Genomic DNA, 13660 nt, shown 5'->3' with positions numbered 1-13660 from the left:
TATTTATTTTGAGAGAAAGAGAGCAGAGGAGGGGCGGAGAGAGAGAATCCCAAGCAGACTCCATGCTGTCAGCACAGAGCCCAATGCGGGGCTGGAACTCACAAACTGGGGGATCATGACCTGAGCTGAAACCAAGAGTCGGACACCTAACCAACTGAGCCACCCAGGTGTCCCAAAAACATAAATTTTAGAGGTGCCCTCTTTATGGCCAAAGTCAGCTAAGAATCTGTGTGACACTGATGCAGGCAATGCATGTCCCCAGAAGGCTTGAATTTAGTTTAATAAATCCCTGCCACAGTGGATCCCAATGGGAAATCCATTTGCTACTTTGTTACTTAAGAGCTCTTTGAAGAGTTCATTGGACCTCTGAATTAAACCAATTAAATTGCAAAGGGCATATAGGGAAGGTGGAAATTCCATTGAATGCACTTTTTAAGAGCCCACCACTGTTTTCTAAGAAATGAAATGAATTTTCAGTCACTATCAGTAATATCTGGAACTCGAATGGATAAAGAATGTCCTCCAGAGGTGTTGTATTGTGGCTCTGATATATGCAGAGATACCTGTTATGTTAATTTATATTTGGGGTATCTGTGAAGCAAAAGATTTCCAAAGTTCTCTATCAAAGGGAGAGACTCTTAGGTCACCACCCAAGAATACGTAAAAATGTATTGATGGGGCCAAATTATTGCTCTGGGCATCCATGCTGAGATGACTGTCTAAAGTCTGGCCAATTTTGCTGACCCTTGGGTCTCTTCTTTTATCAGGGAAACTTGGTTAAGAGATGGGAAAGCAACAGCATCCCACTGAGCTCCATCACATAGAGTGGTGGTGATTCCATCTATAAAACCTACAAATTCCCAATTTTGTTCACTCAGTTTTGTTCCTCAGGTAGCCAAAATGTCTGGGAGAGGGGTGACCTCCTCCAACACAGTGGCTCCTGGCAAGGGACTAAGAAAAGGAGATAATGAGGACCTGTCCAAGTAGGATATGCCAGAGAGCCCACGTGCGATTCCATGCTATAGCAAGGAGGGCTTGGTTGCCAATCCAGGTTTGTGAAGTATGGCATCCATGACCCAAAGTATAATGGGCAATTGAGTACACAAGGTCATATGTTCAGGGTCTATAAAAGTCTCTATTTCCAGGAGATCCCAGCATGTGGCCAGTAAATGTCACTCTAATAGTGTATAGCACAGAATTGAAGAAGGGCAGTATTGTGTATCAGAAGTCCATTGGAAACTTATGGACATTATAGGTGGTCCAGAAACTCTGGGAGTCATAAAAGGAGGTCAGTACAGCATCTACAGTAGAGAGTCTCTGAGGATACTTAACGAAGGTGCCCCTTGATTTCAGTTTAGACAGATTTCATAACATTTTGTTGGAGGGGACCCCATTTAAGGTGGACTGACTTGCAAGTTAAAGTATCAGTGAGACTAAAAAAAATAAGGAAATGCAGAATATGCTGCCTCCAGACCCCAAAAGAACTAAAAGTTGTTGGACTTGTATTAATATTTTGAGTGCTAAGAGGGATGATAGCTGGGTCATGACATTGCCTGAGATGGCACAGTTCACCACATAATTTTCAAGAATTTCATCTGAGTGGCAGGACCTTGCACTACGTGTGGAGCAATGGCCCATCCCCTTTTTTGTAAGCCACTTTGTTGGTATTTGCATGTCCTGAATGAGCATTTCAAATGAATTAATTAATTTCCCCATAATTGGACATAGATAAGACCTTGCCTTCAAAGACTGTGTGCAATGGAAAGACTGCTGAGGTACCCCATGGGTAGCCTGGTAGAGGTGTATAATGTCTAAGAGGCTGTTGAAATAGGCACTGATGAGAACATATTAACAATTTCTACAATGCCAAATTATTTAGTGGCTGCTGTTTGGATGGAGCCAGTAATTTTAACACCATTGACTATTGGGTATGAGGGCCTTTATGAGGTCCACAGCATTAGGCTGTGGTAATCCACTGTAAGAAGCCATTCATTCTTTTCAGGTTTAAGAATATGCTAAATTAGGCTGCTAAATGGAGAAGCAGTGAGGATGATCCTTCCTTCATTCATTAGGTCACATATAATTCTGTCTTATGCTTAAACTCCTGAAAATTACTTGTCAAGAGTATAGCAATTTAATACTACATTGTTTTGTCTTTTACTTTTTCTCTGATAATGATCTGATTGTTGTTTCTGAAGCTTACCTGACATGGCTTTGTAAAGAATCTCAATATTATTTTTCCAGATGTAACAAATTTTTTTAAAGTCCAGATTGTTACATGCTTTCTTAAAATCATAATGGTAGCATATTTCATTACAAAGAGAGTGCATTCTCTACTAAATGTGTTCAGATTTGAATTATGTGATCATACCCCCAATATTAAATTTACAAATCATAAATAAACATATGATATTGATAAATTCATATGTATACGTATAGAAGAGTAATCACATCAACAATAATTTATTTACTTCTTTATCCTCCAGAAATAAAACATTCCAACAAAATCAGAGATACAGGTACGAAATTAAGTTGAGTTTACTGGGTCTGTGATATTTCTGCCATAGGCTTTTCAACACCTGTTGATAAGTCAGTGAGAGGAAACACTGGGGGCTGGACATGCCAGCTCTGTAGAAATTCTTTCCCAAAATAGTGCTGAGCAAAATGTTAATCCAACAGAAGTAGACACTGAACAGACCTCAGAATTTTGTGTGATAGAGCAACTGTGTCTTCAACGATTGGAATTTTTTAAATATATAACTCCTCCTTTGGTCCAACAGCTGATTTCCTCCTTTACCATATTTCTCCTTCCTTTCTGTTTTCCAAGGGAATGACAGCCACATCCTTCTACATTAGACTTCTTTGGTAAACAGCTTTAGAAATTGTTATACAGCTGTCTCTAGTCGTCTGGTAGTGATGACTCCACTTGCAAGTTTGATATTCCCTTGGTATCTCCCTGATGATATCTTCACGGGGCATGTAAAATGCAAATTTTAAGAGAAAAAGATGGCTCTCAGTTTTTATTTAGATCAAATAAGTTTGAGAGCCATTTTTAAATAGCCAATTACTTTAGTAGATTTGCCTTTCCCCTCTGGTGAGGTAAAAAAATAAAATAAAATAAATAAATCAAAATGCCTCATCCAGTCAAGCCTTTGTTTCTCTGTATCAACTCAATTTAAAACATTAAAATCTTCAGCCCTAAAAAGATGTCTACATTTTTTAATAATGCATTCATATTGTAAGTACAAGTGATTTTCTTCTTTTTCTTTCCATTAGTATTCTATAATGAGTTTTTTTCTATAAACACAACATAAACATCACTTTCTATGACCACTTTAAAAATCCATGAGTTTATTTAACCATTTCATCAGTTAGAGATTTAGGGTGTTACCCATTTTTTTGCTATTATAAAAAATGTCTGGATAAACATGATATCATATAGGTCTTCAAAGTAGAGTAGGATGGGATGAATCAAAGGATATGAACTTTTTTTTTTTTTTTTTAATTTATTTTTGGGACAGAGAGAGACAGAGCATCAACGGGGGAGGGGCAGAGAGAGAGGGAGACACAGAATCGGAAACAGGCTCCAGGCTCCGAGCCATCAGCCCAGAGCCTGACGCGGGGCTCGAGCTCACGGACCGCGAGATCGTGACCTGGCTGAAGTCGGACGCTTAACCGACTGCACCACCCAGGCGCCCCGGATATGAACTTTTAAAAGTGGGAACATTTAGGGGCGCCTGGGTGGCTCAGTCGGTTAAGTGTCTGACTTAGGCTCAGGTCATGATCTCACAGTTTGTGGGTTCAAGCCCCACATCGGGCTCTGTGCTGACAGCTAAGAGCCTGGAGCCTGCTTCCAATTCTGTGTCTCCCGCTCATTCATGCTCTGTCTCTGTCTCTCAAAAAGAAACATAAAAAAAAAAAAAAAACCTTTAAATACTCAAGGTAATAAAGCTATTCTACAATGAGCCTCTTCTACCAGTTTTGAAGCATCCAAATCCAGAGACTTTCTTAGGCAAGGTTACTTATTTACATTATTACAAACTGGAATTAAATTTTGCTTACTGATTCTTGCCAAAGGAAGTCGATATTCATTTCTCATGTTTGCCAACTTGGAAGCAGGCAAAGGAGGCAAAGTTCCCTAACACTTTTCAGTTACGCACATGTAAAGCAGCCTTAAAATGCTTCAGGAGTTCATCCAGGATCACCTACAGGAAAAATATTTCTCAGAAAGATTTTACTTAGACAATTAAACTGCTTGGTAAAATGACTGCATCACAGTTTTGTAGATGAATGTTCATTCACTGAAGTCAGCATTTACTTTATTCATTTGTGAAATTAAAGTAAAATCCCATTTGGTTTCAACCAACATCTATAAATTCAAGTATCTTTCCTCTTAAAAATCTACTTTGACTCTATCTAATCAAAATCACCATTTACTAAGATGCATGCCCTAAGCTAATCTTAAACTTGTATCTATTTCAAAGACTTTAGGGGCATATTTAGAGAACAGGTAACAAGTCAGTACAGTGATAACAGTATAAATTCATTATTTAGTTCTGATTATGCTTTGCTGCCCTTTGTGAAGCACCTGTTTGTTACCTCATACAAGTTAATCTATTAGAACAACCTATGAGGTTGGCATTTTCATCTACATTTTATAGATAAGAGAACTAAACCTCACAGAGGTAAACTTGCTCTAAGTCACACAAGGGGGTAAGTAAAGAAGTAGCTGTTGTTGGTACTATAAGCTAGATTAGCTTCTAAATTTTATACCTAAGCAAGAATTCTTTCAGAATCAAAGCTAGAAGTTTCTTTATGTAACTAAAATAGCATAAATGGAAAACTGTGACATTAAAAATACTCTTAGTTTTCTTCTGCTACAACTACTGTTTTAATTATTCACTTGGTTTTTTCTTTCATTTAATTTATTCATACCATGCACTATTTCAAGAATTAAGGTACGTTAGAAGGATGAAGATAACACAAGGTAATATAAATTAAAATGTGGTAAAAGAAAAGAAAAACAAGGGAAAGAGCATAAAACAGGCCACAAATTATACTCGAAGATTTCTAGCAGCCAAATGTAAAAAGAAAACCTCATCACTTAACAAACACATTTCACAATGTCCGTGACATACATAGTTATTTCAGCACTAAAACCACATAAGGACGTCTTGGTGGATTCTTACAAAAAGTACTGCGTGAATATGATGAAGAAAGCCTCCAGCCAAATCTTTACATGGACAATGTGACAATTCTCCCAGGGCTTTTTTTCATCTGATTCTCTGTATGTGTGCATGAACAAAGACCACAGAAAAGGGCAATAAATTCAATTCTGCAGAGGAGCCAAAGTAATGCATTAATGTGTCTTCACTCAGTATTGTACAAATATTACTGCTGTGCTTTTTTTTTAATGTTTATTTATTTTTGAGAGAAAGAGAGATAGTGCATGAGCAGGGGTGGGGGGAGAGAGAGAGGGAGAATCTGAAGCAGGCTCCAGGTTCCGAGCTGTCAGCAGAGACCCTGACGCGGGGCTCGAACTCACGAATTGTGAGATCATGACCTGAGCTGAAGTTGGATGCTTAACCGACTGTTGTGCTTTCCATTTGCCTGCTTCTGTGCCAGTGTTGAACACTGTGCTAGGGGTGTGTGTGCTACTTGCCAGGTATAACCTCGCATTGTGAGCCATCTTCTCCGATGTGCAAGCCATATATTACAAGCTAGAAGGTAAGCTCTTTGAAGGCAGGAATCACACCTTCTAACTCTGATTTTTCTACACAGTTTTCACATAGTTATTACTCAAATCTTTGTTAATTGACAGATACAAAAGTTATTCCCAAATTGTGGCACGTGTAATATTAGAAGCACGTGAGAGAATTTAACATGACACACAGATGGAGCATTAAATAATATTAAAGAAGTTTTTAAAAATAAAAACCACCCCCTTTCCAAATCTCTTTACTTCTTTCTGCTAATCCCAGAAAGTCTGGAAGTGGTAGGCCTCTAATATCTCTCTAGAACTTAATCGCCTCTTTTTTTTTTTCTTTTTAGTAAGAAGCAGCTTCAGCTGAAAGCCATGATAATTATATTTATTTTTATAGTTATCTTAAGTTTTAAGATCAGAAATCAGAGATCTTGGCTATCCACTTACAGTTCAGTATATATGAAGTTTCCTTTTGAAATACTATAAAAATGGGTCTATTTAAGAAAAAAATATAGTTTCAGTGGTCTGGAGGTATATCCAGAGGTATACTATGAGGTTAGAGAACATAAATTAGTGCTAGTCTCCTTTTTTTAAATCTATTCATCAGGGTTATCTGATAGAAACAAGCTTCTACATTGTCAGATTCTATGGAGATTTTCTTGATTTGTTGACTATTGTTTTTCTTATAGTTTATTTTTAATAAGAAATTGGGAACAAGGAAAATGTTATAAATAAATTTATTATTGCAAATAAATAATTTTCTGAATTATTTTCCTGCTTTTACTCTTTTCAACAGACCTTGAGTTAGGGTACTCTTTCTTAGGTGACCAACTCAATATCCTCTCAAGAGGACATCAAGCTCTTGGTCTAATTCCCCTTCCTGCACTCCCAGTCCTAGATGTAAAACAATCTCAAAGGTTCAGCAGTCGAGTTGTCATTTTATTTAAATGACTGTTTGTCTACATCTTCTCTATTGCCACTGAATGCTCTGATTTGTTCCAAGAAATGCAAAATTTTAGATATTGTTTGTTAGATTGTTAGGGAAAGATGTTTGAATTAAAAATTAAGTTAAATCTGGGGTGCCTGGGTGGCTCAGTCGGTTAAGCATTCAGCATTGGCTCAGGTTATGATCTCTCTGTTTGTGAGTTCAAGCCCCATGTCAGGCTCTGTGCTGGCAGCTCACAGCCTGGAGCCTGCTTCAGATTCTGTGTCTCCCTCTCTCTCTGCCCCCACCCAGCTCTCTCTCGCTCTCTCTCTTTCTATCTGTCTCTCTCGCTCTCTCAAAACATAAATAAACATTAAAAAAATGTTTTTAATTAAGTCAAATCTAAACAAAATTGGAGAATTTTACCAACAGCAAAAGTGAGTAACATTTGCAACAGTAATGAGAGTTGTTCTTACAATTAAATAAATATCTTGCACCCACAGAGGTCAGGGAGCATTTCAGAAACCACACGCCTCTCTTTTTAGCAACTCTTGTTCACAACATGCATCATTAACTGGGCCACAGGCATAACAATGTTCAAGTAAGCAGCTTAACAAGGATCATTTTTTTCATTTTTACCTATGAACTAATATTGCAAAATTTTCAATGGTAAAGTTTCAGAATTGTTGCAAGTGTAAAAAATAATAATAATAATAATTTAAATAGATTTTGATTATAGAAAAATCAACTTAACATTATAAAAACAAATGGAATATCTTATATTAATTCAACCCTACAGGTATTGAATCCTTTATAATAGCATACATTTAATGACTATCAGTATTGTATCATTATAAGTATCACAAATCTCACCTTTTGTTGAAAACCTAAATTCACATCTTGGAATTTTGCTGGAATATATTTTCTTCCAAACAAATTTGCCAACACTAACATGAGTTTTTCCATCACATCCTAAGAAAATTGTTGCGAGCTTAAGCAAATAAAGGATAGATATTATGGTAAATAAGAAAAAATGTTGATTCCATGGATTCCTTCCCTAAGTTTGTTTTTATGATACATTTCCTTTTGTGAAGGACAAATTTTTCTGGTAAATATACACCTCAGAAAATGACCATATCTGCTATGCTATGTGTGCATTTATTTTTAGTAAAGGCAGGCAGTTTTATATTCTGTGCTTCCTTTTAATTCTTGCTACCTTCACCCTAGTTCCACCAACAAAACACCTATCAACTAGTTTCCTGATCTGGACTCTCCTCACTTGAGGCCATCCTTGAGAATGATCAAACTTCCCAAAGCATTATGATCATGGCTCTCCTCTACTCCAAAATCTCTAATGGAGTTTCAAAGCCTAATTAAAACAACAGCAAAAAATTGCAGGTTCCTTGAACTGCCGCTTAGTGTTTCAAAATCCAGCCTAAAACTAAGCTCCCAGCCTTACCTATTGATACTTCCCAACACTGGATCTAGATTCTGGTCATCTTTTCTTACTCTCCATTCCTCATAAAACCTGAGCACTAAACCATACTTGTCAAGAGGTGGTTAGGTTTAATTAACCAGACCATGTGACCATGGCAAAGTTATTCAACCTCAATGTGTCTATCTCAGTTGCCTCTTCTGCAAATATTCTTAATTAGTTAAATGATACCTAAATATTTCCCTAATGTTTGTTATTATTACATGTAATAAAAACAAATTCACTGTCAGTATCTAATTTTGAGGGCATCTGTAAATCTGAACATTTAACATTTCTTTGTAGAACAGAAGGAGAAGAAAGAGAAGAAAGAGAAGAAAGGGTAGGATAAGGAGAAGAAAAAGAAGAAAGAAAACATTTCTGAGGCTTGGGCTATTTTATAAATAGGTTGTTGGGGCACCTAGGTGGCTCAGTAGGTTAAGCGTCCAACTTTGGCTGAGGTCATGATCTCATAACTCCTGAGTTTGAACCCCACATCAGGCTTTGTGCTGACAGCTCAGAGACTAGAGCCTGCTTAGGCAGGCTCTGTCTCTTTCTGCCCCTCCCCTGTTCACACTCTGTCTCCCTCTCTCTCTCAAAAATAAATAAACATTAAAAAAATTTTTAATACGTTGTTGTCTTTGGACTACATATATAAAATCTGAAGCTCACCTTTTGTGATTGGCTTACAGAGATTATGCAAAAGACTCTCATAAGAAAACTGACACAAAAAATTTGAAGTTTCGTGACCATGTAAATGTGATGAAAATGCTTCAAATCTCAGCAGATTACCTTCTCAACCTAAATATCCCTGCAAAAAATAGAAAAAAAGAAATGTGTGGTTTAATTCAATTTACCAGGCATTTAAATATCATTTAATACCAGTATGAGTGATTGATTAACACTTGACCTCATTTGATAATTACGTCAATGGTAAGTAACATTAATCACTGCATGCTGCTTATAAAGACTTCAAGTGGTTTGGCATGGTAAGAAATCCACAAAGTATTAATCACAGAGAACAAAAAGCCAAAGGACAATCATACCTTTCAAACAAAAGGTAAAGTTTCCAAATTTCCAGGGCTCTGGGTCGATTAAAGCACAGCTATGAATGCTTTAGCATTGACAGCACTCATAAAGAGGAGTACTTTAATTTATCCAGTACTTGTAAATAATGGTAAGTGATACATATTATATATACAAGCAATATAGATAATATATAATGTTCTTAGGATATATCTTATGTGAAAGTAATTTCACTTGATTTTATATTATTTCTTTGAATGTGCTTTTACATAATATATGCTTCTTAAATAAAATAGGTCATATAAAGCAGAATTGCTAGAAATAACACATATTGGCAAGAAATCTGGTAATTCTCTGGAATAGTGGTGACCAAAAGTGAGCTTAAAAATAAAGCATGAGGGGCGCCTGGGTGGCTCAGTCGGTTAAGCGTCCGACTTCAGCTCAGGTCATGATCTCGCGGTCCGTGAGTTCGAGCCCCGCGTCAGGCTCTGGGCTGATGGCCCAGAGCCTGGAGCCTGCTTCCGATTCTGTGTCTCCCTCTCTCTCTGCTCCTCCCCCATTCATGCTCTGTCTCTCTCTGTCTCAAAAATAAATAAACGTTAAAAATAAATAAATAAATAAAGCATGAAAGCCAATCCAATTCACAATTTTAGCTCCCTTAAGCCATTCTAAAGGCAAGCTGTGTAATTATATTGTTCTGAATCCTGAGATATTCCACCAAAAATGATAGAACTAGATAGATTATAATCAACAGAATAGAACTATTGCTTGGTTTCTAGTGAAAATGGCAACCACCTGGTCACCATGGTAATCTCAATTTTTTAAATAAAATATCCATGCATTCTCAAAAAATGACCAAAAACTTCCCAATTTCTTCAAAAGATAGGCTTCAGTCTTTAGGCTGATAGATTTCAGAATTATGGAAGAATTTCCTCTTCCTATAAGGCCAATAGATAAAAAAGGAAGGTAAGAAGGAGAAAGAGAGGAAGTCTGTATCGACTTTAAAATAGGCAGTCACCCCTTTTCTGGAGAAGCCAAAATGCCCTTCCCCACATCTTTAAGTCCCCTCCTTACTCTCAGTCAGAGTCCGCAACTATAAGAAAACAATAGGGTAGAATATTGGGTGAGGGAGTCATGGAAGCGTATTTCATCCTTAGAAATAGATCTATGACAATAGTGTTGCTAAAACAGAAAAATCTTCAGAGCAATACATTCACGATATTGCAGTGATTAATGACATCTTTATCATCAACAACTCAGTGAGCCAGGAAATGGATGTAGAAGAGTGTCACTCTCAATATGGCAAACCTATACTCAAGAAAAACCTGGCGCCTAGGTGGCTTAGTCGGTCAAGCGGCTGACTCTTTATTTAGGTTCAGGTCATGATTTCACAGGTTCATGAGTTCATGTCCTCAGGCTGTCAGCACACAGCTCAGAGTCTGCTTGGGATTCTCCCTCTCTCTCTGTGCCCCCCCCCCACATTTATACACTCTCTGTCCCTCTCAACATAAATAAATAAACTTAAAAAAGAAAAAAAGAAAAACCTGCTAGACACTGAGAATTGGACTAGAAGCAGTGTCTATCAACCAACTATCCAAATGTAGATAGTAAAAGATATTTGAACAAATCCTAAGTGAACAAAACATGAGTCCTGAAGAAATCCATACACTATACATTTGACAAACTGTAAGATTTAGATAATTATGATGTATGTCAAAGACAGGAAATAGGTTCAAATAAGGTAAAAATCAACATGGGTTTATAAATGAATTTTTCACAAAAGAAAGTATCACCTTAAGAACTTACCATTAATTCAACAAGTTTTACTAAATTCTTTCTATGTAGCAGGCTCTATTCTTTTTTTTTTTAATTTTTTTTTAATGCTTATGTATTTTTGAGAGAGAGAGAGACCAAGTGTGAGTGGGGGAGGGACAGAGAGAGGGTGACACAGAATCAAAGCAGGCTCCAGGCCCTGAGCTGTCAGAACAGAACCCATGTAGGGCTCGAACTCATGAAGCTCGAGATCATGACCTGAGCCGAAGTCAGACACTTAACCAACTGAGCCATCCAGGCACTCCTATTCTAACAAATTCCTAATAGAAGGAAGATTTAAAAATAAGGATCAAAGACTGGAGGATGTCTGGCATTAAGGAACAGGAAACCAGACAGTGTTATAGAAGGTCTTGAGTTACAAGAAAAGTAGGAGATGATATCAAAAAGATCAATAATGGGCCAATTATTTAAAAATCAATCACCCATTCATGTTTAATGAAGTTTTCTTTGAGTATTGGAACTAGGTATGGGTAATTTTTTTCTTCTTTCAACTTTTCTATGCTGTCTAAATATTCCTTAACAAATGGATTATTTTATTTTAAAATATTATTTTAATAATAGCAATACTGTAGTCTTCATCCTTATCTATGATTTAGAAGAGTGATATGTTTTGAGAGTAGGATCAATCTTTAATTTCAATTATACATCTTTTAGCGATTTTTAAAATGTAAAAATTTCTTAACTTAAAGAACTAATTTAAGGGCAAATGCTGACAATGTAACAGCATTTAAGATATATGAAAATCAACTATGCCACAAAACAAATCTAGAAAGTCGCAAACCAAGTTCTGTTACCAGTTCTAACTTATACTTGATCTCCTTTAAAAAAGGAAACATAAAATACAACATTTAGAAAGGATGGAGAATTGGGGCATCAGGCTGCCTCACTCAGAAGAGCATGCAACTCTTATCTCAGGGTTGTGAGTTAGAGCCCTCACTGGGTATTACTTAAATAAATAAAAAACTTTAAAAAAAAAAAAAAAAGGATGGAGAAACCAGCAAATTGTTTGCCCATTCTTCTCTTTAAAGAAGGCTAAAACACGGGGCGCCTGAGTGACTCAGTCCGTTAAGCATCCAATTTCAGCTCAGGTCATGATCTCATGGTTCATGAGTTTAAGCCCCAACTCAGACTATGTGCTGACAGCTCAGGGCCTGGATCCTGCTTCAGATTCTGTGTCTCCCTCTCTCTTTGCCCCTCTCCCACTCACACTCTGTCTCTGTCTCTCAAAAATAAATAAACATTGAAAAAACATTTTAATAAAAAAAAGAAGACTAAAACAAAAATCAAGCAAACAACAACAATAAAAAAACTTGACAATTGAGACCATAATGATGATGATAGCTGATACATATGTGTTTACTATGAAACAAACATGACACTAAGAAGTCCTTGACCTATATTAGTTAAATTATTTCTTACTACATACTATAGTTGCCATGTTTATTCTCATTTTACAGCTGAAAACTCTGAGGTTTAGAGAAACTAAGTGCCTTCCCTAAAGTTAGTCAGTAAACTGTTGAACCCAGGATCTATTCCAGACCTTGATAAGTCTTATCAAGTTTAGTGTTTCTAAGCTTTAACCCCCTTTTCTAGTTTCTAAACTAAACCCCCCTTTAGTGTTTCTCACACACTAAAACAATGCCAGGTAACTCTTATTGTCCTAAATGCTATCTTTGGTGGTGAAACAAAACAACTATTATTTTAATTATTATTATATAACTAATTATAATTAATTGAGTTATTAAAATAATTATTCCATTTTCCCGTCCTTAATAAACTTATAACGTGCCAGAAAACATAAAGTATTAAAGGATCGATGAAACGAAGAGTTATAGCTATAGACTTCAAAAGAACAGGAGACCCGACTAATACATAGGCTAGTAATAACAACTCAAACTCACACAATGTCAAGGAGGGCATCCTTTGCCTTAGCATCCTCTGGGTCATCTCCCTTGGAAGCCAGAAGCATGAATCTAAGAACCAGGATTATGCTGAGAAGGAACTATGCCCTCAGCACAGAAACACTGGATTTCATGAGTTTTTATATTTTGGGCAACGGGATAGCAAAGGCATAAATCTTCCAGCAGGTCTTGACCTCATCGTCCAATACATTCAGACATTTAAAACCAGAAGAGAATCACAACATAAAACTTGTCTAAATAATTTCCTATGAATAAGATAAAAGAGCTAAGACTATACTTGTTATCCTAGATTGGCTTAAGTTAGTTGTGCATGAAGACCTGAAATTACTCTATGCTAACATGGTACTTAGGAAATTCAGTGGGCGGGACAAGCAGTTATATTTAACATATCATACAGATATCTGTACCTGGCATTATAAGATGCTATGCAAAAGAATTCAAAACATGGACTCTCCCACACTCAAGAAATTTACAGTGCATTTTCTGTCCCCTGCCATTTCTCTTACCACCCACCCACACAAAGAGAGAGCTATAGAGAAAGAAACACAGAGACAGAGAGAGAAAGAATGAACAGAAGTAGAAACTACAAGTAGAGTTAAAATTAATGAAATAAAATCAATGTGCCTAAGCTCTTGGAGACACAAATCAAGTAAACTCACTATGATGTTATGAAAAGCTTCTTGGAAGAAGTATGTCAATAACCCATCCTTTAAAGAAGAATTAACAGACATTTATTGAATGCTTAATATGTGCTAGGGCCTTTATGCAAGTTATTTTAG

At 36.6% G+C, this 13660-nt stretch overlaps 1 protein-coding gene across 1 annotated transcript in view; it reads right to left on the bottom strand.

Moving 5' to 3' along the window:
• The window catches only part of LOC122217724 (probable ATP-dependent RNA helicase DDX60), a 185359-nt gene that overhangs the window by 116273 nt on the left and 55426 nt on the right, over positions 1-13660 (bottom strand). Inside the window, exon 2 of the mRNA XM_042935122.1 lies at positions 8773-8911. The gene's annotated coding sequence lies outside the window, so the exon portion shown is untranslated. The remainder of the gene's footprint in view (positions 1-8772; positions 8912-13660) is intronic.

Source organism: Panthera leo, chromosome B1 (assembly GCF_018350215.1).
Source record: "Panthera leo isolate Ple1 chromosome B1, P.leo_Ple1_pat1.1, whole genome shotgun sequence".
NCBI classification, from domain to species: Eukaryota; Metazoa; Chordata; class Mammalia; order Carnivora; family Felidae; genus Panthera; species Panthera leo.
Note: the sequence above shows the minus strand (reverse complement) of the source record. Positions and strands in the feature narration are given on the sequence as shown.